The sequence below is a fragment of the Notamacropus eugenii genome, chromosome 3 (genome assembly GCF_028372415.1).
Source record: "Notamacropus eugenii isolate mMacEug1 chromosome 3, mMacEug1.pri_v2, whole genome shotgun sequence".
In the NCBI taxonomy this organism is placed as follows: Eukaryota; Metazoa; Chordata; class Mammalia; order Diprotodontia; family Macropodidae; genus Notamacropus; species Notamacropus eugenii.
In genome coordinates this window covers 12489869-12516769 of record NC_092874.1, presented here as the reverse complement: position 1 = coordinate 12516769, position 26901 = coordinate 12489869, and the positions used below count along the sequence as shown (strand labels likewise).

At 38.6% G+C, this 26901-nt stretch overlaps 1 long non-coding RNA gene across 1 annotated transcript in view; it reads left to right on the top strand.

The window, feature by feature from the left end:
• LOC140532421 (uncharacterized) overlaps positions 1-22346 on the top strand; it is a 38121-nt gene extending 15775 nt beyond the window's left edge. The window contains exon 3 of the long non-coding RNA XR_011976508.1: positions 22030-22346. This is a non-coding gene — a long non-coding RNA (uncharacterized lncRNA). The remainder of the gene's footprint in view (positions 1-22029) is intronic.
• The last annotated feature ends 4555 nt before the right edge of the window (positions 22347-26901 follow it).

Genomic DNA, 26901 nt, shown 5'->3' with positions numbered 1-26901 from the left:
AAGAGGAGATCAGTGACTTGGGCTTGCAGTTGAAAAAGCTAGAAAAAGAACAAATTGAAAATCCCCAAGTAAATACCAAATTAGAAATACTGAAAACCAAAGGAGAGATTAATAAAATTGAAATTAAGAAAACTATTGAATTGATAAATAAAACCAATAGTTGGTTTTATGAAAAAACTAATAAAATTGATAAACCTTTGGTCAATCTGATTAAAAAAAAGAAAGAAGAAAATCAAATTACTAATATAAAAAATGAAAGGGGTGAACTCACCTCCAATGAGGAGGAAATTAAAACAATAATTAGAAACTACTTTGCCCAACTTTATGCCCACAAATTCAATAATCTAAACGAGATGGATGAATATTTTAAAAAATACAAATTGTCCAGATTAACAGAAGAGGAAGTTGAATACCTAAACAACCCCATCTCAGAAAAAGAAATTGAAGAAGCCATCAATGAACTCCCTAGGAAAAAATCTCCAGGGCCAGATGGATTCACAAGTGAATTCTATCAAACATTTAAAGAACAGTTAATTCCAATACTATATAGACTATTTTTGAAAATTTGGGAAGAAGGAGTCCTCCCAAATTCTTTTTATGATACAAATATGGTTTTGATACCCAAACCAGGAAGAGACAAAACAGAGAAAGAAAATTATAGACCAATTTCCCTAATGAATATAGATGCAAAAATTTTAAATAAGATTTTAGCAAAACGAATACAGCATCTTATCACGAGATTAATACATTATGATCAGGTAGGATTCATACCAGGATTACAGGGCTGGTTCAATATTAGGAAAACTATTAGCATTATCGATCACATCAACAACAAAGATAACAAAAACCACATGATTATCTCAATAGATGCAGAAAAAGCTTTTGACAAAATACAACACCCATTCCTAGTAAAAACCCTGGAGAACGTAGGAATAAAGGGAACTTTCCATAAAATAATAAGCAGTATCTATCTAAAACCTTCAGCAAGCATTATATGCAATGGGGATAAGCTAGATTCATTCCCAATAAGATCAGGGGTGAAACAAGGATGTCCATTATCACCACTATTATTCAATATGGTACTAGAAATGTTAGCTGAAGCAATTAGACAAGATAAAGATATTGAAGGAATAAGAATAGCCAAAGAAGAAACTAACTTATCACTCTTTGCAGATGATATGATGATCTACTTAGAGAATCCCAGAGATTCAAGTAAAAAATTACTTGAAATAATAAACAACTTTGGCAAAGTTGCAGGTTACAAAATAAACCCACACAAATCTTCTGCATTCCTATATATTAGCAACAAAGTCCAACAGCAAGAGATAGAACGAGAAATCCCATTTAAAGCTAGGGTAGACAGTATAAAATACTTAGTAGTTTACCTGCCAAAACAAACCCAGGGATTATATGAACACAATTACAAGACACTTTTTGCACAAATAAAGTCAGATTTAAGTAAGTGGAAAAACATTAGTTGCTCATGGGTAGGCCATGCTAATATAATAAAAATGACAATTCTACCTAAATTAATTTACTTATTTAGTGCCATACCAATTAAACTATCAGACAACTCTTTTCTAGAGCTGGATAAAATAATATCAAAATTTATTTGGAAAAACAAAAGGTCCAGAATATCAAAGGGAGTAATGAAAAGAAATGCTTGGGAAGGTGGCCTAGTGGTACCAGACCTCAAATTGTACTATAAAGCAGCAATTATCAAAACCACTTGGTATTGGCTAAGAAACAGAGAGGTAGACAAGTGGAATAGACTTGGCACTCAAGATGCAGTAGGCAAGGAATATAGCAACCTTCTGTTTGATAAACCCAAGGACCCCAGCTTCTGGGATAAGAACTCACTGTTTGACAAAAATTGCTGGGAAAACTGGATAACAGCGTGGCGGAAATTAGGCATAGACCCATACCTGACACCGCACACAAGAATAAAGTCCAAATGGGTACATAATTTAGGTATAAAGATTGATACCATGAATAAACTGGAGAAGCAAGGAATAGTGTATTTATCAGATTTATGGAGAAGAGAAGAATTTTTTACTAAAGAAGAGATAGAAAGCATTATGAAATGCAAGATGGATAATTTTGATTACATTAAACTGAGAAGTTTTTGCACAACCAAACCCAATGCAACCAAAATCCGGAGGGATGTAGTAAATTGGGAAAGAATTTTTACAGCTAATCTTGGGGATAAAGGCCTCATTTCTAGAATATATAGAGAACTGACTCAAATGTATAATCATACAAGCCATTCCCCAATTGATAAATGGTCAAAGGATATGAACAGGCAATTTTTGGAAGAAGAAATTAAAGATATCCATAATCATATGAAAAAATGCTCTAAATCACTGTTGATTAGAGAAATGCAAACCAAAACAACTCTGAGGTACCACATCACACCTATAAGATTGGCAAACATGACAGAACAAGAAAATGATAAATGCTGGAGAGGATGTGGGAGATTTGGAACACTAATTCATCGTTGGTGGAGCTGCGAGAGCATCCAACCATTCTGGAGAGCAATTTGGAACTATGCCCAAAGGGCTACAAAAATGTGCATACCCTTTGATCCAGCAATATCGCTACTAGGACTGTATCCCCAAGAGATCATAAAAATGGGAAAGGGTCCCACATGTACAAAAATATTTATAGCAGCACTCTTTGTAGTTGCCAAAAACTGGAAGTCAAGGGGATGTCCATCAATTGGGGAATGGCTGAATAAATTATGGTATATGAATGTAATGGAGTACTATTGTGCCATAAGAAATGATGAACAAGAAGACTTCAGAGAGGCCTGGAAGGACTTATATGACCTGATGCTGAGTGAAAAGAGCAGAACCAGGAGAACTTTGTGCACAGCAATGACCACAGTGTGTGAGAATTTTTTCTGGTAGACTTGGAATTTTGTAATAACGCAGGAACTTCTTAAAAAATAAAATAAAATCCCAATGTTGGTTCTCTAAGGCAAAATGCCTTCCACACTCAGAGAAAGAAATATGGAAGTCATTCGCAGAATGTAGAAGACCATGTTTGTGTATGTGTATGTTTTTGTGTATCGTGTTTTGATTTGTTATATGATTTCTTCCATTTATTTTAGTGCGACTACATAGCATGACTATAGTGAAAATGTACTCAATAGGAAAGTATATGTAGAATCTATACAGAATTGTATGCAGTCGTGGGGAGGGAGGGGGGTATTGGGGGGTAGGTGTGGGGGGGATAAAATCTCAATTGTATGGCAGTGATCGTTAAACATTAAAAAATAATTAAAATAAAAAATAAAATAAAATAATAAAATAAAAATAAAAATTATAAAAAAAAAAGTCAATGGAACATTTAAGTAAGAAAGCAGAGAGCAAGGAGGGTTCCATTAATGGTAGGCCTGCATCCTGATCCGAGTTAAAGGAAATTAGGAGATGTGTAAGGCCAGTCAGCATTCTCTTGAGGATTTTGGAAGATATTAAAGGGATAGTCAAGAAGGAAGATAGATTGGAACGATGCAGGTCTGCCAGGCAGAGCCAGGATGGTGGAGTGGGAAGAGGTAGTCAAATGAACTCTCCAAAAGTCCCTCCCAAACAACTTTAAAACAATGCCTCAAATCAAATTATGGAGGGGCAGACCCAACAAATGGTCAGGTGCAGCAAATTTTCAGCCCATGACAACTTAGGAGGTTGGCAAGAAAAGTTTGTCTCACTGGAATGGTGACTGGCCTAGAGCACAATATAGGACATATGATGGGCCAGCAATAGGCCTTCAAGGTAACTGCATCAGAGGCAGCAACAGCTTTAGATAGCAGTGCCAAACTGCAATGCTGAGGTGAAGACAACTTTGGTTTGTGACCAAAGGGGAAATGAGTTCTGCTCAGAGTTCCAAGGAAGAAAAGAGTGCTAGTGTTTGATCACAAATAAACAGAGGCCCTGGCCTCAGTTCTAAGGCCAAAAGGAGCACTTGCAGCTGCAGGACAGCAGAGGACCTGGTCACAGTTCTAAAGCCAATAGGGTGCTAACACTTGTTAACTCTTGTTAACAGGGTAGCAAGATTCCTTTCAGGGTAGAGACTAAACCACATGCTAGAATAACCATGAGCACACCTGTCCTTAGATAAGACCACATTGAAAGTACTAAAAACCTTTAGACACCAGAACTAGCTCTGTAAACTAGAGCATGAAAAGACAGAAGCTTGGGACAGTTCCCCTTAAGCCCTGGGAGCAGAGCCCAACTGCTATTAAGTTAACGATCAAGATATTGGCTAGAAAAATGAGCAAACAACAAATAAAGAACCTGATCATAAAGAGTTACTATGGTTAAAGGCAGACTCAGAAGAAGTCAATGACATGAAAACATTTACAAGCAAGGCCTCAAAGAAAAAAAATGTGCATTGGATATCTCCAACAAGAATTCCTGGAAGCTCTCAAAAAAAAAATGATTTTAAAAAATCAAATAAGAGAAGCAGAGGAAAAGTTGGGACAAGAAATAAGAGTTGCAAGAAAATTATGAAAACAGCATCAAAAGGTTGATAAAAGAGGCACAAAAATATAAAAGAAAATAATAATCTAAAAAATAGAATTCACCAAATGGTAAGAGACACAAAAATCCACTACAGATAAGAATTCCTTAAAAAGCAGAATTGGTCAAATGGGGAAAAAAAGAGGTGCAAAAGTTCACTGAACAAAATAATTTGTTAAAAATTTGAACTGAGCAAATGGAAGCTAATGACACCATGAGATATCAAGAAACAATAAAATAAAATTTTAAGAAAAAAAAGAAGAATATATGAATCATCTCATTGGAAAAACTGACTTGAAGATAATTTGTGGAAAGATAATTTCAGAATTATTGGATAACCTGAAAGCCAAGATCTTTAAAAGGAGCCTAGACTTCATATTTCAAGAAATTTTCAAGGAAAACTGTCCTGATGTCTTTGAACCAGAGGATAAACTAGAAATCAAAAGAATCCACTGGTTATTTTCTGAAAGACATCCCAAAATGAAAACTCCCAGGAATATTATAGCCAAATTTGAGATTTCCCAAAACGAGGAGAAAATACTGCAAGGAACTAGAAAGAAATAATTCAAACAACCATAGTCTGGATTACGCAAGATTTGGCAGCTTCCAGGTTAAAAGGTTTGGAGGGCTTGGCATATGATATTCCAGAAGCTAAAGGAACTAAGATGACATTCAAGAATAACTTACCCAGCAAAACTGAGTATAATCCTTTGAAGGAAAAAATGGATATTTAATAGAGGAGTTGACATTCCCAATGAAAAGACCAGAACTGAATAAAAAATTTGACATTCAAATGCAAGAATCAAAAGAAGCACAAAAAAGCAAATATGAAAGAGAAACATAAGGGGCTCAATAAAGTTAAACTGTTTATATTCCTAAATAGGAAGATAATTGTAATTCCTAAGAACTTTGTCATTGAGGCAGTTAGAAAGTAAGCAGAATGTATAGGTATGAGTTGATTGATGGGATGATTAAAAAAACTAAATAAAATTAAGGAGTGAGAAAGAGGGATGCACTTGGAGAACAGGGAAAAGAGAGAAAAGATGGGGAAATTATTTCATGTAAATGAGGTGTAAAAGAAAGAGCTTTTTTTACAATGAAGGGGTAGATTGAGGAAGGGGTGGCAGGCAATGCTTGAACCTTACTTTCATTGGAATTGACTCAGAGGGAATGATATACATGATATACAGTTGGGTATAGGAATCTATCTTGCTCAACAGGGTACAAAGGGAAGATAATGGGAAGAGGAAGGGCTCCCATGAGGGAGGAAAGAGTAAGGGAGATAATGGTTAAAGGAAACCAGACTTTTGAGGGGTAAAGCAGAGGAAGAAACAGAGAAGGATAAAGATAGGAAAAATAGGATGGAAGGAAATACAGATCGCAATCACAGCTGTGAATGTGAATGGAATGAAACCACCCACAAAGCTTAAGTGGACATCAGAATGGATAAAAAAAAACAAAAAACAAAACAGAATCCAACATGTATAGAAGAAACACTTGAAACAGAGACAGACACAGAATAAAAATCAGGAGATAAATTTACAAGTGAATCCTACCAAACATTAAATGAACAATTCGTTCCAATCCTATACAGCCAATTTGAAAAAATGAGTAAAGAGAGAGTCCTATCAAATTCCTTTTACCAAACAAATGCTGTGCTGATTCCTAAACCAGGAAGAGTAAAAATGGGGGAAAGCAATGGACTAGTTTTTCTGATGAATATTGATGCAACAAAATAAATAAAATACTAGCAAGGAGATTATAGCACTATATCACAAAGATCACATACTAGGACAATGTGGGATTTATACCAGGAATGCAGGGCTAGTTCAAAATTCAAAGACCCAGGTTGGAATTCACTGGCTGAAATACCACAAGGAACTGAGTACAAATTCTATTATTTACTTGTTAAGCCACCATCACTTAACTTCTTTTAGACTCAGGGAAAATGACACCCAGTAAGTACCTTTTTCATATTTCATATAAAGCATTTAGCAAATTTTAAAATACAATATTTTCTCTAGGGACAGGTGGCAATGAGGGAAGGGAAAGAGGAAGTATAGTGGTTATACCCAGCTAAAACTGGGACTAAGTTTAAGCATCGTTACTGTTAAGGACTGTGCTGGAAAAGGGAATGCGAGCAAGGATGGGCAAAAGCAACAGAGAGGAGGATGTGGGGAGTAAAAATTCCTAGAAGTTATTGCCAGCCTCCTCAGTGTGAAAAAGTAGGGACATTGGTCCCCATTGATGGAGTTCTGAACTGATCCAACCATTCTGGAAGGCAATTTGGAACTATGCCCAAAGTGCTATAAAATGATTCATCTTCTTTGATAGAGTAATACCACTGCTAGGTCTGTATCCCAAAGACATCAAAGGGTAAATAGTGATAAACTTCAGACTAGAATTCAGGGCCAATGATTTCATTGACCTAGGCTTTGCTGTGCTTTCTAACATTTAGCTTCAAGATTGTATGACTTTGATGGGGTCTATGATGGGATTTCCGGCTGCTGCCCACAAAGGATGTTTCTGTCAAATTGCAGGAAAATAAAGGGGGATGTGGTGGATGTTCAATCCTCCACTTTGGGGTTGCCTTATTCTGCCTTTCTACTTTCTTTTTCTAAGCTCAGGTCATAGGCTACAATTTCCAAGAATGACTGAATAAGTTTAAGTCATCCAAAGAGCTGCCAAGTCCTTTAATCTGATCATTTGGGTATCAGCTTATCAATCAATGAACTTAAAGCTCACATGCCAAATACTGTGCTACTGTGAGGGATACAAAAAAGACCAAAAGATAGTGCCTGCCTTTAAAGAATCTTGCAATCCAATGGGAGAGACAACAAGCAGGCAAATACATGGAAAGCAAGCTATGCACAGGACAAATAGGAATAGTTAACAGAGGGAAACGTGGAAATTAAGAGAGTTTAGGGAAAGCTTCCTGTAAAAAATGGGATTTTAATTGAAACTTTAAGGAAATGGGGCAGAAGGGATCCGTAGTTTGGAATAGATAGTAAAGTGCAGTCCAGGTCTTGGGGACAGCCAAATAAAATGCTCAGAGCTGAGAGACAGAGTGTCTTGTTTGTATGAGCCAGGAAGCCAGTGTCACTGGATCAAGGAATAGAAGAAGGGGAATAAAGTGTAAGAAGACTGGAAATACAGGAAGGGAATGGTTTATGAAATGCCTTGAATGTCAAAAAGATGTTTTTGTATCTGCTCCTGAAGGCAATTGGATGCCGCTGGAGTTTATTGAGTAGGAGGATAACATTTTTTAATTTGTGCTCCAAGAAAATCATTATGGGGACTGAAGAGGATGGATGGGGGGAGGGGCTGAGTTGAGGTAGATAGAGCCACCAGAAGGCTGCTAGTCCAAGCATCAGGTGATGAAGACCTGTACCAGAATGTTGGCAATGTCTGAAGATCCATCAATAAATATTTATTAACTACCTACCATTTGCCAAACACTGGTTAGAAGGGGGTATATGGAAGAGATGCTGTAAAGGTGAAATTGGCAGGCAACAGTTTGGTTATGGTTGGTGTCCAGAATGACTCTTAGGTTGGAAATCTGAAGAAAGAGGGAATAGGGGGAAAGATAATGAGTCTGATTGGAACATATGAAATTTAAGATGTCTATTGGAAATCTAGCTTGACATGTCTTAAAGGCAGTTGCAGATACAAGTTTGGAGGTCAAGAAAGGAATTGGGTCAGAATAGGTAGATTTGAGAATCACCAGCAGAGAGATGGTAATTAAAGACATGGTGGTTGATTACATCACCAAATGAAGTGGTATATAGGGAGAAGAGAGAAGGGCCTTGGGACAGGACTCTGAGGGACACCTATGATTACAGGGCATGATCTGGATAGGAACCAACAAAGGAGATAGAAGGAGCACAGATCGGAAGAGAGCCAAGCCCTAAAACCCTAGAGAGAAAAAAGGTGTCAAGGGGAGAAGTGCTCAGCAGTGTCAAGGTCTGCAGAAAGGTGACAGTTCGGTGGAATGATAAGGTTAGAAGCAAGAGGGGTTAGGAAGAGACTGAGAAGAGGGAAAGTAGAGGCACCTTTTGTAGATGGGGTTTAGCTAAAAGAGCCAAAGATATATAGGATGATAGTTAGAGAAGATGGAAGGATTATAAATGAGGAATTTTTTTTGCAGGATGGGAGAAACATGAATATGTTTGTAAGCAGTAAGAAAGGAGCCAATAGACTGAGAAAGATTAAAAATAAATGAAACAGTGGAGATGACAGAAGAGGAAGAAGAATGGAATGGAATCACTTGAACAAGTAGAGGGCTTATACTTGGTAAAGAGTAAGGCTTCTTTATCATGTGAGATAAGGGTAAAGAAAGAGAAACAGAAGGCATCTGAGTGATAAGCAATAAGGGATAAGGAGTTTGTGATGAGTAGCCTCAATTTTTTTCTGGAAAATATTAAGTAAGTTTCTCACCTGAGTGTATGGGAGAGCCATGGAGGTTTCAGAGGGGATGAGAAGCTACTATGGAGAGTGGAGGAGTGAGTCTGTAAGGGAAGTATATAGTGGGATTGCCTAGGAGTAGCAAAGGCTCAGCTGGTTTTGTTTAACATAAATTTGTAGTGGACATAGTATGTAGTGGACATACTACATCCAGAGGGCATGATTTTCTCTATCTTCATTCAACAGAACATATGTAGAAACAAAGGTGACAAATGATAGAAATTATCCAAGACTGAGGATTGGCTGGGCATAATTGGTGATATGATAAGGGGCAGAGATTCAAGAAAAGAAAGTTTAGAGTTGCATTGCTTTACCAAGGGTTCAAGATGGAAAGAAGAGTGGCTAGAATAGAGTAGATTGGATGGGAGAGAACTGAGGGATCAACAGATCAGTCGTTATGGTGCAGATGAAGAGGAGGGTTTTATAAGACAGTAAAATATTTATACAGAACTCACTACAAGTCAGACAATATGCTAAGTGCTGCCCAATTATTATTTCATTTGATCCATACAGCAACGCTGGAAGATAGATGCTATTGTTATCTCCAGTTTACAGATGGGAAAACTGAGGTAAACAGTGATTAAGTGACTGGCCCAGGGTAACCAGTTTGTAAATATCTGAAGTCAGATTTGAACTCAGGTCTTTTTGACTCCAGGCCTGGTCTCTATCTCCTGGACCTCCTACGGAGGGAGGGAGAGAGGTCAAATGCCAATCAATTATGGTCAGATAAAGATTTTTTTTTTTAACTTCAACTCAGAAGTAGCTGTAGCTGTGTTATGTGTTGTATGTTGTACAACATAGAAGTAGTATGTGTTGGGGTGGCAGCAAGATCAAGGGTCTGAGACCATCTTTGTGTATGGTGGAGTTAGTATGGAAGAATATTTCATGGAAAGTGAGTTGGTTGAGGAATTGAGTATCTAGGATATGTGAAGGTGAAATAATGTTTGTTGAAATTTCCTAGTATCAGAACAGGAGCTAGAAGAAGAGAGAAAAACTGTGAACTAAGTATCAGATTCATTGAGGAAGGAAGGGGAGGGAGCTTGGTATTAGGATTTTGATTGAGTAGCAGATATAAACATTTTCAAAAGAAGATAGGTTACTGAGTGATGAAGAAGGGGGAGTGGCAATGGGGAATAAGTTTTATTCCAACTCCTCCATCTTAACCATTGGGCAAAGTAGAATAAACGTAGATGCAGCCAGAACTAGAAGGGGCCCTTTGGGAGGCTGTGTTTACCAGAGGTTTCAGTAAGAGCTAGCTAGTAGAGTGAAGGAATAGGAGAGAGAGAGAGATTTGAGATGAAAAGGAGTTTGCTGTCTATGGAACAGGTGTTCCAGAGGGCACAGTGGACAGGCAGGTGGAGTTGGGTTGAAGAAGATAGGAATGAATGATCTGATGGAGGAATCTGTGGGATGGTGTTTGGATGATGACATATACAAGTTCAGAATCACTGGGACATGAAGGGTTAGGCCAAGTATGAAAATTTTCATCATTGAGTACAAGGTACCCCTCTTTTACCCTCAGAAGACAGGAAGGCCTAAAATCAAAAGCAGAGTTGTTTTTCTTTGCATCAAATGTTCTACATATTCCAGTTGGGAGATTGGGCTGCTAAAAGGATGTAAAAATTCCCCTTATGCTGGCATAGATGGAAGTAATTGTTTTGGGGCAGGTGAAAGATGCCTGCATGACCTTGACTCTTGTAACCTTTCTCATGGGGACTGACTTTCCCCTGCAGGAGATGAAAAGCACAAGGTGCTAGTTAGTGCTCAGTCTGAGGTCTTTTGACCTGAGGAGGATAGTTATGAAGCAACAGTAAGAAATAGTAGGTTTCCTATGCAAGGGATCTCAACAGTGTTCTCTTTGGGTGAGGAAGGGTCAACCAAGGATAATGGAGCCATGTCGTGGGACGGCAGAGGATCTGTAGCTTACCAATACTATAATATTGCTGAGTTGTTTGTCAGGGCAGGTGAAAGATGGAAGGTGAATATGTGTCAAACTATCTTTAACTCAAACTATCTAATGAGCTAAGTGCGTTGTCTTTATCTTTGTGGTTTCTTGTCTTATGCATTTTCATTTCTGGGTTAAATGAGGGTTGTCTTATGCTCAATATTCTTATTTTTCATTGAGTACTTGTACAGGAACTGGGGACTCTATTACTCACATTTGGTAAAACCTACAGCCAAGTTATACCATCAACATATTTGGAGATTGTCTAGAGAATTCCACTGGAGGGAAAAACCAAAGAGAACCTGGCCCCTTTGTGGTCACTCTTCAGGAATGAATTGAATCTGGTGTAATTCTGTAGTCTGAGGAGGCAGTACTAGCATCACCATTGTTATTATATATGACTTTGGTACTGTGATATTAAACAGTTTTAGATGTTCAATCCTTGGGAATAGCTGCCCACAATTCATAGAATGGTAGATGGAAAATTGTGTGAAAACTTAGAGGTCATAAAATGCATCTCCCTCACATTACAGATGAAAGAGGGAGGCTCAGAGAAGTTAAGAGCATTGTGCTGACTCTATCACTGAGGATTTTGTGCCCTGGAGTTCTTACTAATTCCCTTTGGGCCTCGATTTCCATGTCGGTCCAATTAAGGTATTGTGCCAGATGACCTCCAAAGTCCCTTGTTGTTCCAGATCTGTGACCCTAGTATATTTTCAGTTGTCACGGGTTTTATATGGTTGGGTCTAAATTAATGAACACACCTTTCCAAACTATCAAATTGGATTGTAATGAGAAAACAGAACTTTAATTGTGAATGGAATAATCTATGAATTTGGAAAATCTAATGCCCACAGCGGACATTCATTGATGCATCTATTGTCTTTTAAAATAATTTTAATGATACCTTTCACTTTTCACATCATAATTATTTGTGGACTTCTAAATATACATGACCCCCTCTCCCTCCAAAAAATTAGTCTTCTCCAAAATCAAACAAAATTAAAACAAGGCAAATCAAAGCATGGGCTATGTTTGCCAGTTCATACAATGTTCTGCAGCCATACTCCCCAAGAGGTAGATGCTTTTTCATGTGTTTCCTGGAGCCAAGATATAATTGGATCTCTTCTGGTCACTAAAATACAGACACACACACACAGACACAGAGTAACTGAAAAACAAAATCCTGCTACAAAAAAAATTAGTATACTCTCCCTTCTTTTCCTGACAAGGTAAGAAACAAATAATAGTTCCATAATGCAAAAATCAACATTTTAAACTGAAATTTCTGCCTAATGCCAAACATGTCACTAGCCCTGAGGTATTTAATCTTTGAGGTCTCTAGTTTCTTTTTCTCTCCCTGTCTTTGTCTCTGCCTCTCATCTCTGTCTCTCTATCCCTGTCTCTCATCTGTGTGTGTGCATGCATGCATATATACATGTAAATATATATCAAAATGTCAAACATGTATACACACACGTATATATGTATGTTGTGTGTTTAAAACATTTAAAGAGGAGAAACAGCTAAAATGCAGTGGCTTTGGGAAATCTTCCTGAAGGAGATGACCCAGGAGATGAGCCTTGAGTGAAGCTGGGGGGTTTAAAAAGTGAAGTTGAAGAGGAATGAGAGGTGAGGAAATTGGCCAGTCCAGACTCAAGAATTAGCAGCAGTTCGTACAATCCCATGCACCCAGGAGGCACTCAGTAACGGTTTGCTGACAGGTGGTGGTCATGAACTTCATGATTTATCTGTTCTTCTGTTTGGTATTCAGAATTTGTGTTTTTTTTGGTTTATTTACTGGTACTCAGGAGCTTGGAAGAGTCAGGGAAGAATGAATGTAGTCGATCAATTCTGGGAGAGGCAGGGAGCATTTCAGGCCTTCGCTCTGTCCTTCAGAGCACACCAATGTCAAGGCTGACTTTGATTTTCTGCAGCTTCATGCAGCTGATGATACGTGGTCACCACATTAGGAGCTTGCAGGAAGTTGGGGGAGGCGAGGCGTGGGAGTGAGACTCCAGCAGCAGTAGAAATAAGGAAGAGCACATGCTGGAAAGGAGAGAAATATTGAATTCAGAAACAAGGAGGGACCCTGGGAGGAGCACCCAGGGCTGGAGTGAGAAGCCCTCAGAGACTTGATCATTGAGGGAGCCCACAATGGTGGGAGCAGGGAGGGAAGCAAAATTCATCTTATCCATGCTTGGAAAGGAGGCTATTACAACAGTCAGGTTCCAGGGTTTCCATGGGAACTGGCTCCCTAGTGCTACAGCCAAACTATAGATTCAGGGCATCACAGGAAAATTTTGTACGTGTGTTCGTATGTATGCATGTGCTGAAGTATTTCCTTTTTTCCATATTGGGATTTGTCATCTTCCCCTTGAGTGGTGTGGTCTCTCCCTATCTCCATCTCTGTCTCTTTCTCTCTCCTTTCTGCATCTTTGTCTCTTACTGCCTGCCTCTCTTATCTCTCTCCCACTGTCTCAGATTCTTTGTCTCTCCTTTATCTCCCTCTCTCCCTCCTCCCCCCCTCTCCCTCTCTCTCCCCCTTTCTCTCCATCTCTTTCCTCCTATCTCTACCTCTGTTCCACCTTTTTGTCCCCTCATCTCTCTCTGTCCCTCTCTCTCTACTTCTCCTTGTTTTGTTCCTTCTCCCTTTTTCTCTGCACCTCTGTCATATAGTAGGCACCTAATAAATGCTTGTCTCTAGACCTTTCTTGATCTTGTTCCCTTATCTGTTCATTGTCTAGGTAGTAATCACTCCCTTTTACTATCTTCCTTTCAATTTCTCAGAAAATCCAGTGAATCCTTAATCAAATCTTGAAAATATGCTACTTTCCCATCTCTCTGTCTCCCCAAATTTTTAATATGATTGAAGGACCCAGATAGATAGATAATAGATATGCTGTGCAGCCAGAGCCCCTCTGCTCTGTGCTTCATACACACACAAACACACACACACACACATTCTCTCTCTCTCTCTCTCTCTCTCTCTCTCTCTCTCTCTCTCTCTCACCCTCACCCCCCCCACCCCCCCAGGGATTTCCTGCTTAGATCAGAAGGGATGGGTAACCACAAAAAAATGGCCAGCTGTTAGTCCCAAAATACCTAGCAGAGGAACCCAAATACTCCTCCCCCACCCCCAGTCTTGCTGGGAAATCAGCCAGAAATGACCCTTCTCTCCTTCCAAGAGGTGCTGATCTCATTAGATGAGTTCTCTAGATTGGCTGCCAAACCCTCCCAAAATGATTTGATGGTTTAATATTCGGCTTGGCAGCCTTCTACTTATGTGGCTGCCAGTGAATTGATGGCTTGTTCTACACCCAACATGGCTGCATTGTGACCCAGTGTATCCAGCAGAGAGCAAGAAAATCTCCTACAGTTTTTGGCATCTATTGCTCTCATTTGAATATTGTTCAGTGGCAGAAGAGTTGAAGAGAAAATGTTAAGAAAAGGACAATCAGTCAGGAAGAAGTTTAAGGGAGAGAGAGGGCCAGAGAGCCCCTTCCACCTCTATTAAATAAATTAGAAAGTGCTAAAGGTGAGGATTCTCAAATATGAAGAGGTTTTATACAGCGAACTGGATGGTTCGCATTTGTGATCTCTATGGGATATATGAACTTCTTGGGGTGGTTGGGAAGGGAGCAGTTTGACTGGCAGGTCACGAAGACAAGTCATACAATGGAGGATCTTAAGTTTTAGAAGAATTTTAGGTCAGATGGACCTCTGTCAATAATTCTGAAGAGTGTGAGTGCTTGCACTGGAAAGGAATTCTAGCTGTGTTTTCAAGAAAGGACTTTTAATAACCAGAAACCAAATTTGTCTTTTGGCCACATGTGTTTTCTCCACTTTGAGATCACTGCCCCATGGTCCTATTTCTGCTTGTGGGAAAGTGTGACCCAAACTTAGTTAAAGTGGTTGGTGAGTTGGAGTGGGGTTTGGGGGGATATTTTGTACCAATTATTCTTACTATATACTTACTACATATCTCTTTTCAAAAGCTAATTAAGACTGCTTGCCTAATTTATACTGGCAAGCACACTAGTGGGGGCTTAAAAATGTCAGTTTTAGAAACCACAATCCCTCAGAGCCACAACATTGATGGGAATACTAATCCAGTACTCTCTTGAGATTTGGTCCACCAATGCATGTTGGAGTTGGGGAAATGATCTCAGCATAGATATTCCATAGTTCATTACTTAGTTCCCCAAATATTCAATTCTTGAAAGTATCTCTATTTTAAACAATGACTCATTGGTGATATCAGTTCAAGTATAATCAATCAGCCAAGATACATTCATTACCTACTATGTTCAATCACTGGGAATCAAAGACAAAAATAATTTTTTTGGGGGGTGGGGAGCAACGCCTATAGGTATGAGTAAATGGAAGAGTCATACAAAGTATGGGCTCAAGAATCAGTTCAGTCTTGCCCTGGTTTGCCTCAGTCTCATTTGTTTAGCTGTTTAGATCATGTATATCTTTACATGCAGCTGATGTGGACTGGGGTTCTTTTCCTTTTCTTCCTCTCATCTCTCCACGCTCTCACAATTGTTCCCTGGAGAGCAAGATGTATTAGGCTAGAAATGTTGGTCCTGCTCCGAGTCTAATTTGAAAAAAAAAGCCCATTCCTCTTCAGTTAATTTACATGGTACCAATAAGAGCATGTTGGTTTTTCACGTGTAAGATGTTTTTCCCAGCTAAGACTTACAATTCTCCATGACACAGGTCAATGGCATCATATCCATTTCACACACAAGGAAAGGACATCCCTGAGAATTCACGTGACTTGAACAAGGTCACTTAATAAATGAGGAAAGATATTTCCATAACCTGCATTTTTCAACCACATGGAGGAAAGGCTTCAGACTGCCACATATAAGACATGATTGCTTTGAAAGTCCTGCTTCCTTAGAAGACCTAATGAGATCCAGCAGAGACCAGTCATTTACATTGAAAAAGAGGAATATTGTTAAAACATGCATGATGCTTCAGACACATACTGAATGTATGATTCCAGAAAAGCCACGTAACTTCTTACTTTCCCAAGTGACTTCACATGACATGATAGCATGGTATGGCATGTCATGGCATGTCATAACATAACAATATAATGTTATGTAATATGATACGATATAATATAACAAAATGAAGAATAGGTGACCCATATGGATAGAAAGAGTTTCCTTCCTGGGAATTCCCTGTATCACTGGGAGGTCATAGGGGGAGAGAATAAACATTTATATAGTGCCTACTATCCATTAAGCACCGTTCTAAATGCTAAGTAGCTCATTTAACCTTAACAATAACCTGGGAGATAGTTGCTATCATTAAGAGATTGAGTGACTTGCTCAGGGTCACACAGCTAGTAAGTGTCTGAAGTTGTATTTGACCTTGTGTCTTTCTGATTCCAGACCCAGTATTCTATCCATTGTACCACTAATTGCCTCCAGAAATGCAATTTTCCAATGAAATCATGGGTTTGGTTCAAAAACATATGTACATAAAAATACACGTGTGTCTATGTCAACATATGTATGTATTCATACATTTACACATTTATGAATGTATATGTATGTGCAGACACACAAAAATGGGTAGATCTACATGGAACAGGATGAAGATTCTACCTATTTATCACCTACCATTGCTAATGGCTCAACATGTTTTCATTGGAATTGCTTTTCCCCATTTTTTTCACTGATTGGAATTGCTAATGAGAGTTTACTTCTCTCTGTTTATAAGGAACTAGGCAGACTCTACATATTGTATGAGATGCAGAAATCTAAACCACCAAATCACATAGGTAAATACAGAGCTGGTTGAATAACCAGACATAATGAGTAATCATTAATTGTTGAATGGTAATATGAGAAAGAGGTTCTTCATGAAGTATCCTGGGGCTTTGCTTAGGGCCTTGTGGCCTATAGTATTTAGGTTTCAGCTTCCTCAACTGTAACAGGAAGGGATTGGGCTTGATGATTTCGGAGGCTCTTCCCTCTCTAGATTTCTGGTCACCTGATACAAAATTTGCTTATCTACAGCTATAATATCAATTATTAGTTTTGTGATCTTAGAAGAGTCATTTTCCTTCTTTTGACTTCTGTATTCATCTGCAAAAGGAGATTAGATAAGCTTGCAAATTCTCCAAAGTATAAGAAGAGTCAAAAGTCACAGAACTGGTACCTAGAGGTTAAAAAAAAAAATACACAAGACTTAGAATGGCAGAGAACTTATTATCCATGGCCTGAAATTGCAAATAAGGCAGGCCTGGATCTGAATTTGGTTGGTCACTTCTATAGATGGACCAACTAGATAAGCTGTAAGACTTTCCTCACCTCTGAAATGGCCATAAAGATGTTTTTGTTTTTCTGACTCATGGGCAGGATTGTGGAGGATTAAATAACATAATGAGCCTATCGGCACTTTGCAAACTACAGAACACTAATAATAGTGATAACAGGTCTGCAACATCTGAGCCTTAGCTTCACTGAGCTTTGAGAAGAGCCAGGAAAGGCTCCAGGGAGGGAAAACCTTGTGGACTGGACCTTCAAAGGTGCGTAATAATCCATAAGGTGGAGACACAGCAGGATCACGTTGAAAATAAATCTCAACAGATTGCTGAAGTTAAAAGACTGAAAGGCCTGTGAGTTGGGCAAACATGTCTATGGGCTGGTAACAGTACAAATAGTTAGTAATAGCATTAAATACCAAAACCATTCAATTTTTTTATTATTTTATTTATTTTTTTTTAATGTTCTACAATCACTACCATAAAACTTAGATTTTTACCCCCCACACACCTATCCTCTACCATCTCCCTCCCTCTCCCAGACAGCATACAATTCTATATAGGATCTACATGTATTTTCCTACTGAATACATTTTCACTATAGTCATGCTATGTAAACGAACTAAAATAAATGGAAGAAATCATATAACAAATCAAAATATAATACACACACACAAACATACAAACATGATCTGCTACATTCTGCGAATGAATTCCATAGTTCTTTCTCTGAGTGTGGAAGGCATTTTGCCTAAGAAAATCATTGGGAATTCTTTTTTTAAAATTCTTGTGTTATTATGAAGTTCCAAGTATACCAGAAAAAACTCTCACATGCTGTGGTCGTTGTTGTGCACAAAGTTCTCCTGGCTCTGCTCCTTTCACTCAGCATCAGATCATATAAGTCCTTCCAGGCCTCCCTGAAGTCTTCTTGTTCATCGTTTCTTATGGTGCAATAGTACTCCATTACATTCATATACCATAATTTATTCAGCCATTCCCCAATTGATGGGTATCCCCTTGATTTCCAGTTTTGGGCAACTAAAAAGAGTGCTGCTATAAATACTTTTGTACATGTGGGACCCTTTCCCATTTTTATGATCTCTTGAGGATACAGGCCTAGAAGCAGTATTGCTGAGTCAAAGGGTATGCACATTTTTGTAGCCCTTTGGGCATAGTTCCAAACCCCTCTCCAGAATGGTTAGATGAGCTCACAGTTCGACCAACAATGAATTAGTGTTTCTACTCTCCCACATCCTCTCCAACATTGATCATTTTCCTGTTCTGTCATGTTTGCCAGTCTTATAGGTGTGATGTGGTACCTCAGAGTTGTTTTGATTTGCATCTCTCTAATCAAAAGTGATTTAGAGCATTTTTTATATGATTATAGATATATTTAATTTCTTCCTCTGAAAATTGCCTGTTCATATCCTTTGATCATTTATCAATTGGGGAATGACTTGTATGTTTGTACATTTGAGTCACTTCTCTATATATTCTAGAAATGAGGCCTTTATCCCCAAGATTAGCTGTAAAAATTCTTTCCCAATTTACTACATCTCTCCGAATTTTGGTTGCATTGGGTTTGGTTGTACAAAAACTTTTCGGTTTAATGTAATCAAAATTATCCATCTTGCATTTCATAATGCTTTCTATCTCTTCTTTAGTAAAAATTTCTTCCCTTCTCCATAAATCTGATAAATACACCATTCCCTGCTCTTCCACTTTGTCCATGGTATCCATCTTTATACCTAGATTGTATACCCATTTGGACTTTATTCTTGTGTGTGGTGTCAGGTAGGGGTCTCTACAGAGTTTCCCCACACTGTTATGCAGTTTTCCCAGCATCTTTTGAGGAACAGTGAGTTCTTATCCCAGAAGCTGGGGTCCTTGGGTTTATCAAACAGGAGGTTGCTATATTCCCTGCCTACTGTGTCTTGAGTGTCAAGTCTATTCCACTTGTCTACCCTTCTGTTTCTTAGCCAATACCAAGTGGTATTGCTGCTTTATAGTATAATTTGAGATCTAATAGGGCTAGGCCACCTTCCCTATTATTCCTTTTCATTAATCCCTTAGATATTCTGGACCTTCTGTTCTTCCAGATGAATTTTGATATTATTTTATCCAGCTCTACGAAATAATTATCTGATAGTTTAATTGGTATGGCACTAAATAAGTAAATTAATTTAGGTAGAATTGTCATTTTTATTATATTAGCTCCGCCTACCCAAGAGCAACTGACTTAAGTAAGTTTTTCCACTTACTTAAAACTGACTTTATTTGTGCAAAAAGTGCCTTGTAATTGTGTTCATATAGTCCCTGGGTTTGTTTTGGCAGGTAAACTCCCACGTATTTTATAGTGTCTACCCTAGCTTTAAATGGGATTTCTCTTTCTTTCTCTTACTGTTGGACTTTGCTACTAATATATAGAAATGCAGAAAATTTGCGCGGGTTTGTTTTGCAACCTGGAACTCTGCCAAAATTGTTTATTATTTCAAGTAGTTTTTTACTTGAATCGCTGGGATTCTCTAAGTAGATCATCATATCATCTGCAAAGAGTGATAGCATAGTTTCTTCTTTACCTATTCTTATTCCTTCAATTTCTTTATCTTGTCTAATTGGTACAGCTAATATTTCTAGTACCATATTGAATAATAGTGGTGATAATGGGCATCCTTGTTTCACCCCTGATCTCATTGGAAATGCATCTAGCTTATCCCCATTGCATATAATGCTTGCTGAAGATTTTAGGTAGATACTGCTTATTATTTTATGGAAAGTTCCCTTTATTCCTATGTTCTCCAGTGTTTTTAATAGGAATGGGTGTTGTATTTTGTCAAAAGCTTTTTCTGCATTTATTGAGATAATCATGTGGTTTTTGTTAGTTTTGTTGTTGATATGATCGATAATGCTAATAGTTTTCCTAATATTGAACCAGCCCTGCATCATTTAATTTTTTAAAGTCCTGACCATGTGTTTCCTTCTGAGCCTAAACTTTACTCATTGTGCTCCTCTCCCTTGCTGTAGTAGAAGAAACTGGATCTTCAAGGAAGCCAAAGGAAGGCAAAGTAGATGCTTATACTTGACTCATCATCAAGAAAACATGAGTTTGAATCCAGCTTCAGATACTTATTAGTTGTGTCAAGTCGTTTCATCCTTCTTATCCCAAGTTTCCTTATTTGTAAAATAACCATATCTTTTAATCACTCCAGGCACTGAGGATACAAAATTAGTGCCTGTCCTGCAGGTACTTACATTTCACAGGAGAAGACAAAATAAATATAAGGTGACTGGGAAATGGGTAGAGGCTTCATTAGCAGCTATGGTGATCAGGAGAAGGTTAATGCAAAAGACAGCATTTGAGCTGGGTCTTAAAAGAAAACAGGGTTTAAGAGATGGAAAAAGGAGGAAATACATTCCAGGCCCATAGGAAAGTAAAGCAAAGGCCTAGAGATAGGAAGTGTTTGGCTGGATCACAAGTGTGCCATTTCTACGTGAAAAATGAAAAGCTGAAAGGGTAAGTTGGAAAAAATCCATGTATGTTCTCTGTTAGTACCTACTCCAGGTCAGCTGATCTAGAGGAAGATTCTCAGGACTTTGGATACAACATGGTTGAGGATTTATGGGAACTCAGGGTCAAACAACACACATAAATGAATAGGTTGTGTCTTACCCCAAGGGAGAGAATCTCCGTAACAGTTGCATTAAGGAGACATTGAGATATTGAAGACCATTGAAGAGGAACTCATCCATGTGGTATAATCTGAGGGGCACTGGACCAGTCTCCTTCTCCTAAACACTCTCCCATAATCCTTCAATGTTCCTGAAATTCCCTTTAGAGATTTGTTCCTTTGGGTCTTGAAGTCTTTCTGGGTCTTGAAGAAGTCCCTGTTAAAAATTATGCTCCAAAGAGTAGTAATTTGAAATCTTCTAGGCTAAAACCTTAGCAAGGTTAGTTTGGAAGCTGAGACCAAATTTGGCTTCTTAATCAGTTGGCACCAGAGAGACTTAAAGTAAAGATAAGCTAGCACCAAGACAGACTACTGATGTCTGCAAAGTTGCCTCCCCTTCACTCTTTCTTTCCCCCTACCCTTCCTATTCTCTCCTCTTTACATTCACCCACACCCTGCCCTGGTCCTTCACCTTAAATATAGTCTTAATCTTTGCTGTCTCTGAACAAATCCAAGGGAAGCCTAGAGTCAGACTGGAGTTTTGTCACCCAGAGAACTCCTACAACACACAGAGTGGAAAACTCTCCACACTTGGAGAATAAAGAGGCTCTATTATGGGCCCTCTAATTTTGAAGAGGGGTATCCTCCACAGGTACTTGAATATAGTTTAGAAGCTAAAATCTAGAGAAAGAGGGCTGGGCAGGGAGTCAGAGGACCTGGGTTCTAATGTTGGCTTTGTTACATTAGGTATTACCTGAATAACTTTGGGTAAAACCTCTCTGAGCCTCAGTTCCCTCATCTACAAAATAAGGTGGTTCAATTAGATGGCTCCCAAAGTCCCTTCTACTTTAAATCTATGATATTGTGATCAACTCACTTGACCAGGGTCACCCAAATAGTAAGAGGAAGAATGAGGATTTGAACCCAGATCCTCTAGCTTCAAAGCCAGTCATTCCCCTGCCCCCAACTCCACATGTTTAAAATTCTAGGTCTTTTACCTTATTTCTTTAAACTTCTTTAAGGTTCTTTGATTTTTCCTCAACAAGGAGAAAAAGAGAGATAATCAGAATAGATGGAGGGGGCCAGTGTCATTTGTATCTGGGTTTCATTTCTCTACTTATTTCTCATTTGTATCATTTCCAGGTGCTATGTTTTCTTGGGAAGGAGCCAAAGTCCTTTACATGATGATAAGTGCCCCAGCAACATGCCTGGCCCTTGGAAGATGGCTGCTGAGCAACATGCCACCATGACATAGGAAGGGTACCCCAGCTTTTCATAGCTGCACTGAGGACTATTCTTTAAGGAGTATTTCAGATAAATGCTGTACTCTCTCATTTTGGGAAGCTTAGAAAAGCCTGGTGTATACTTCCATTACATTTAGAATAATTTCACTATTAAATAAATTTACCAGAAATCAGATTGTGACTCTTAGAAATAATAAAGAAAAAAAATGAGAAAAATGCCAGCTGGAAAGATTTGGTCACCACATCGAGTCAGTGTTTAATCACTCAAGGAAGAAAACAATCTTCACAGAATCACATTTTAATTATGACAACATATAGTTAGAAAAATAAAAATAATGGGGTTCTAATAAGCCCAACTTGTTATTTTTGGCTTTGACAACAATATTAATGCTAATTGCAAGGATGTTGCATAATCTCACAGCTTGCAGTTAATGATTTTGAAGTCCCCTTTCCCACTCATTTTTTTCCATAATATTCCTGTAAATTAGGCAAATAGTGTACCTATTTTGCAAATATGGGAAATGGCTTGGCAGCTGATGACTGACTCCAGAAGAGACCCTGATTCTCACAGCCTTGAGTCACACTCTTTAAAAAAAAAGAGTTAATATTTTATTTTCCTTGGTTACATGCAAAAACAACTTTTAACATTCATTTTTAAAACTTTGAGTTCCAAATTCTCTCCCTTCTTCCCTCTCCAAGACCCCATAATGAGAAAGCAAACATTTCAATATTGGTTATACATATGTAATCATGCAAAACATTTCCATAGAAGTCATGTTGTGAAAGAAAACATGGAACAAAAATTAAAACCTTCAAGAAAAATAAAGTAAGAAAAGTATGCTTCACTTTGTATTGACACCATCAATTCTTTCCGTAGGAATGGACAACATTTTTCATTGTAAGTCCTTCAGAGTTATCTTACATCACTGTATTTCTGAAAATAGTGAGTCTTTCAAAGCTGATCACCTTATAATGTTGCTGTTACTTTGTACACAGTACATTTCACATTTCCTCAACTCATGTAAGTCTTTCCAGGTTTTTCTGAGAACATTCTTCTCACCATTTCTTATGGCACAATAATATTCCATCATAATCATATGCCACAATTTGTTCAGTCATTCCCTGATTGATGAGCATCCCCTCAATTACGAGACCAAGTAGTAATATTTCTAGGCCAAACAATATGCATAGTTTTATATAATCCTTTAGGCATAGTTCCAAACTGTTCTACAGAATGGTTGGATCAATTCACAACTTCACCAACAAGGCATTAATGTCTCATTTTCCCCACATCCCCTCCAACATTTATCATTTTCCTTTTCTGTCCTATTAGCCTGTCCAATAGGTATGATGTAGTACCTCAGAATTGGTTTAATTTGCATTTCTCCAATCAGTAGTGAGTTAGAGAAGGTTTTCATGTGGCTGAAGATAGCTTTGATTACTTCATCTGAAAACTAATCATATTTTGATCACTTATCAATTGGGAGATGGCTCTTATTTTTATAAATTTGACTCAGTGCCCATATGGTTTAGAGAAGAGGCCTTTATCAGAGAAACTTGCTTAAAATGTGTTTTTATAGTTAGTGCTGCTCTCTGTACTTCCCTCTATCCTATTGCCCTCATTTATTCTATTCTCTCTCCTTTCAGCCATTTTCTCTTTCCTTTTACCCTCCTCACGGTGTTTCACTTCTAGCTATCCCCTCTCTCCATCTGTTCTTCTATCTATCACCTCCACTTTTATCCCTTATTGAAATGTAATTTCACTAAAATGATTAATGGCAACTGGGAATTCAGCAATTTGACTATAAAATTCCTGGGAGTTTTCATTTTGGGATCTCTTTCAGGAGGTGAGAAGTAGGTTTTTTTCAATTTACATTTTACCTTCTGGTTCTGGAATATCAGGGTAGGAAATTTTTAAATATAATTTCTGGAAAGATTATTTCCAGGCTATTTTATTGATCATGGCTTTCAGGTTTCATTAATTTTTAAATTATCTCTCCTGGATCTATTTTCCAGGTCAGTTGCTTTTTTTAATGAGGTTTTTCACATTTTCTATTTATCCATTCTTGATTTCTCATAAAGTCCTTAGCTTATACTTGTTCAATTCCAATTTTTTTAAATTAATTTATTTAACTTTTAACATTATTTTTCACAAAATTTTGGGTTCCAAATTTTCTCCCCATTTGTCCCCTCCCCCCACCCCAAAACACTGAGCATTCTAATTGCCCCTATCACCAATCTGCTCTCTCTTCTATCATCCCTCCCTTCCCTTGTCCCCATCTTCTTTTTTGTGCTGTAGGGCCAGATAACTTTCTATACCCCATTACCTGTATTTCTTATTTCCTAGTAGCAAGAACAGTACTCGACAGTTGTTCCTAAAACTTTGACTTCTGACTTCTCTTCATCCCTGCCTCCCCACCCATTCCCTTTGGAAGGCAAGCAATTCAATATAGGCCATATCTGTGTAGTTTTGCAAATGACTTCCATAATAGTCGTGTTGTGTAAGACTGACTATAATTCCCTCCATCCTCTCCTGCCCCCATTGCTTCTGTTCTCTCTTTTGATCCTGTCCCTCCCCATGAGTGTCGACCTCAAATTGCTCCGTCCTCCCCATGCCCTCCCTTCCATCATCCTCCCCACCCTGCTTATCCCCTTCTCCCCGACTTTCCTGTATTGTAAGATAGGTTTTCATACCAAAATGAGTATGCATTTTATTCCTTCATTTAGTCAAATGTGATGAGAGCAAACTTCATGTTTTTCTCTCACCTCCCCTCTTTATCCCTCCACTAAAAAGTCTTTTGCTTGCCTCTTTTATGAGAGATAATTTGCCCCATTCCGTTTCTCCCTTTGTCCTCCCAATATATTTCTCTCTCACTGCTTAATTTCATTTTTTTAAGATATGATCCCACCCTATTCAATTCACTCTGTGCACTCTGTATGTGTGTGTGTGTGTGTGCATGTGTGTGTGTGTAATCCCACCCAGTACCCAGATACTGAAAAGTTTCAAGAGTTACAAATATTGTCTTTCCATGTAGGAATGTAAACAGTTCAACTTTAGTAAGTCCCTTATGACTTCTCTTTGCTGTTTACCTTTTCATGCTTCTCTTCATTCTTGTGTTTGAAAGTCAGATTTTCTTTTAAGCTCTGGTCTTTCATCAAGAATGCTTGAAAGTCCTCGATTTCATTGAAAGACCATTTTTTCCCCTGAAGTATTATGCTCAGTTTTGCTGGGTAGGTGATTCTTGGTTTTAGTCCTAGTTTCTTTGACTTCTGGAATATCCTATTCCACGCCCTTCGATCCCTTAATGTAGAAGCTGCTAGATCTTGTGTTATCCTGATTGTATTTCCACAATACTTGAATTGTTTCTTTCTAGCTGCTTGCAATATTTTCTCCTTGACCTGGGAACTCTGGAATTTGGCCACAATGTTCCTGGGAGTTTCTCTTTTTGGATCTCTTTCAGGCGGTGATTGGTGGATTCCTTGAATACTTATTTTGCCCCCTGGTTCTAGAATATCAGGGCAGTTTTCCTGATAATTTCATGAAAGATGATGTCTAGGCTCTTTTTTGGATCATGGCTTTCAGGTAGTCCCATAATTTTTAAATTGTCTCTCCTGAATCTATTTTCCAGATCAGTTGTTTTTCTAATGAGATATTTCACATTATCTTCCATTTTTTCATTCTTTTGGTTTTGTTTTGTGATTTCTTGGTTTCTCATAAAGTCATTAGCCTCCATCTGTTCCATTCTACTTTTGAAAGAACTATTTTCTTCAGTGAGCTTTTGAACCTCCTTTTCCATTTGGCTAATTCTGCTTTTGAAAGCATTCTTCTCCTCATTGGCTTTTTGAACCTCTTTTGCCAAATGAGTTAGCCTATGTTTCAAGGTGTTATTTTCTTCAGCATTTTTTTGGGTCTCCTTTAGCAAGGTGTTGACCTGCTTTTCATGCTTTTCTTGCATCTCTCTCATTTCTCTTCCCAGTTTTTCCTCTACCTCTCTAACTTGATTTTCAAAATCCTTTTTGAGCTCTTCCATGGCCTGAGCTCATTGAATATTTACTTTGGGTGTTTGGGATACAGAAGCCTTAATTTCTATGTCTTTCCCTGATGTTAAGCCTTGTTCTTCCTCATCAGAAAGGATGGGAGGAGATATCTGTTCACCAAGATAGTAACCTTCTATGGTCTTATTTTTTCTTCCCCCTTTTCTGGGCATTTTCCCAGCTGTTTCCTTGACTTCTGAGTTTCCTCTCCACACCCACCTCGCCTCCAGATACTCCCAGCCAGTGCTTGGGGTCTGAGATTCAAATGCTGCTTCCTAGCCTCAGGGCTTTGGGCAGGGGCAGGGCTGCTATTCAGTGTGAGATTAAGTCCAGGTGCTCAGGTCGGGTCGGGTCGGGTCGGGTCGGGTCGGGTCAGGTCAGGTCAGGGCAGGGCCGCCACACTGGGCTCAGTTAATGGATCCAGGCTCCTGCCTGCTTTGGCAGCCTCTGTCTGCTGCTGCCTCAGCTGCTGCCTCTGGAGGGGGCCTGCATTATGGGGACACCCCACACCCCTCTCAGCCAGTCAAAAAGACCCTCTCACTGACCTTTGGCACCTGTGGGTGGAGGGACCTGAAAGGCCTGCTGGAGATTCTGTCCCTGAAGCTTGCTCAGATCTGCTCCTCTCAGTGCCTTGCTGCCGAGGCAGGGCTGGGCTCTGCTTCGGGTCTGGTGTGTGATGGACATTTCGTGTAGGCTTTTCAGGGCTCTCTGGAACAGAATTCTCCTCCATTCCATT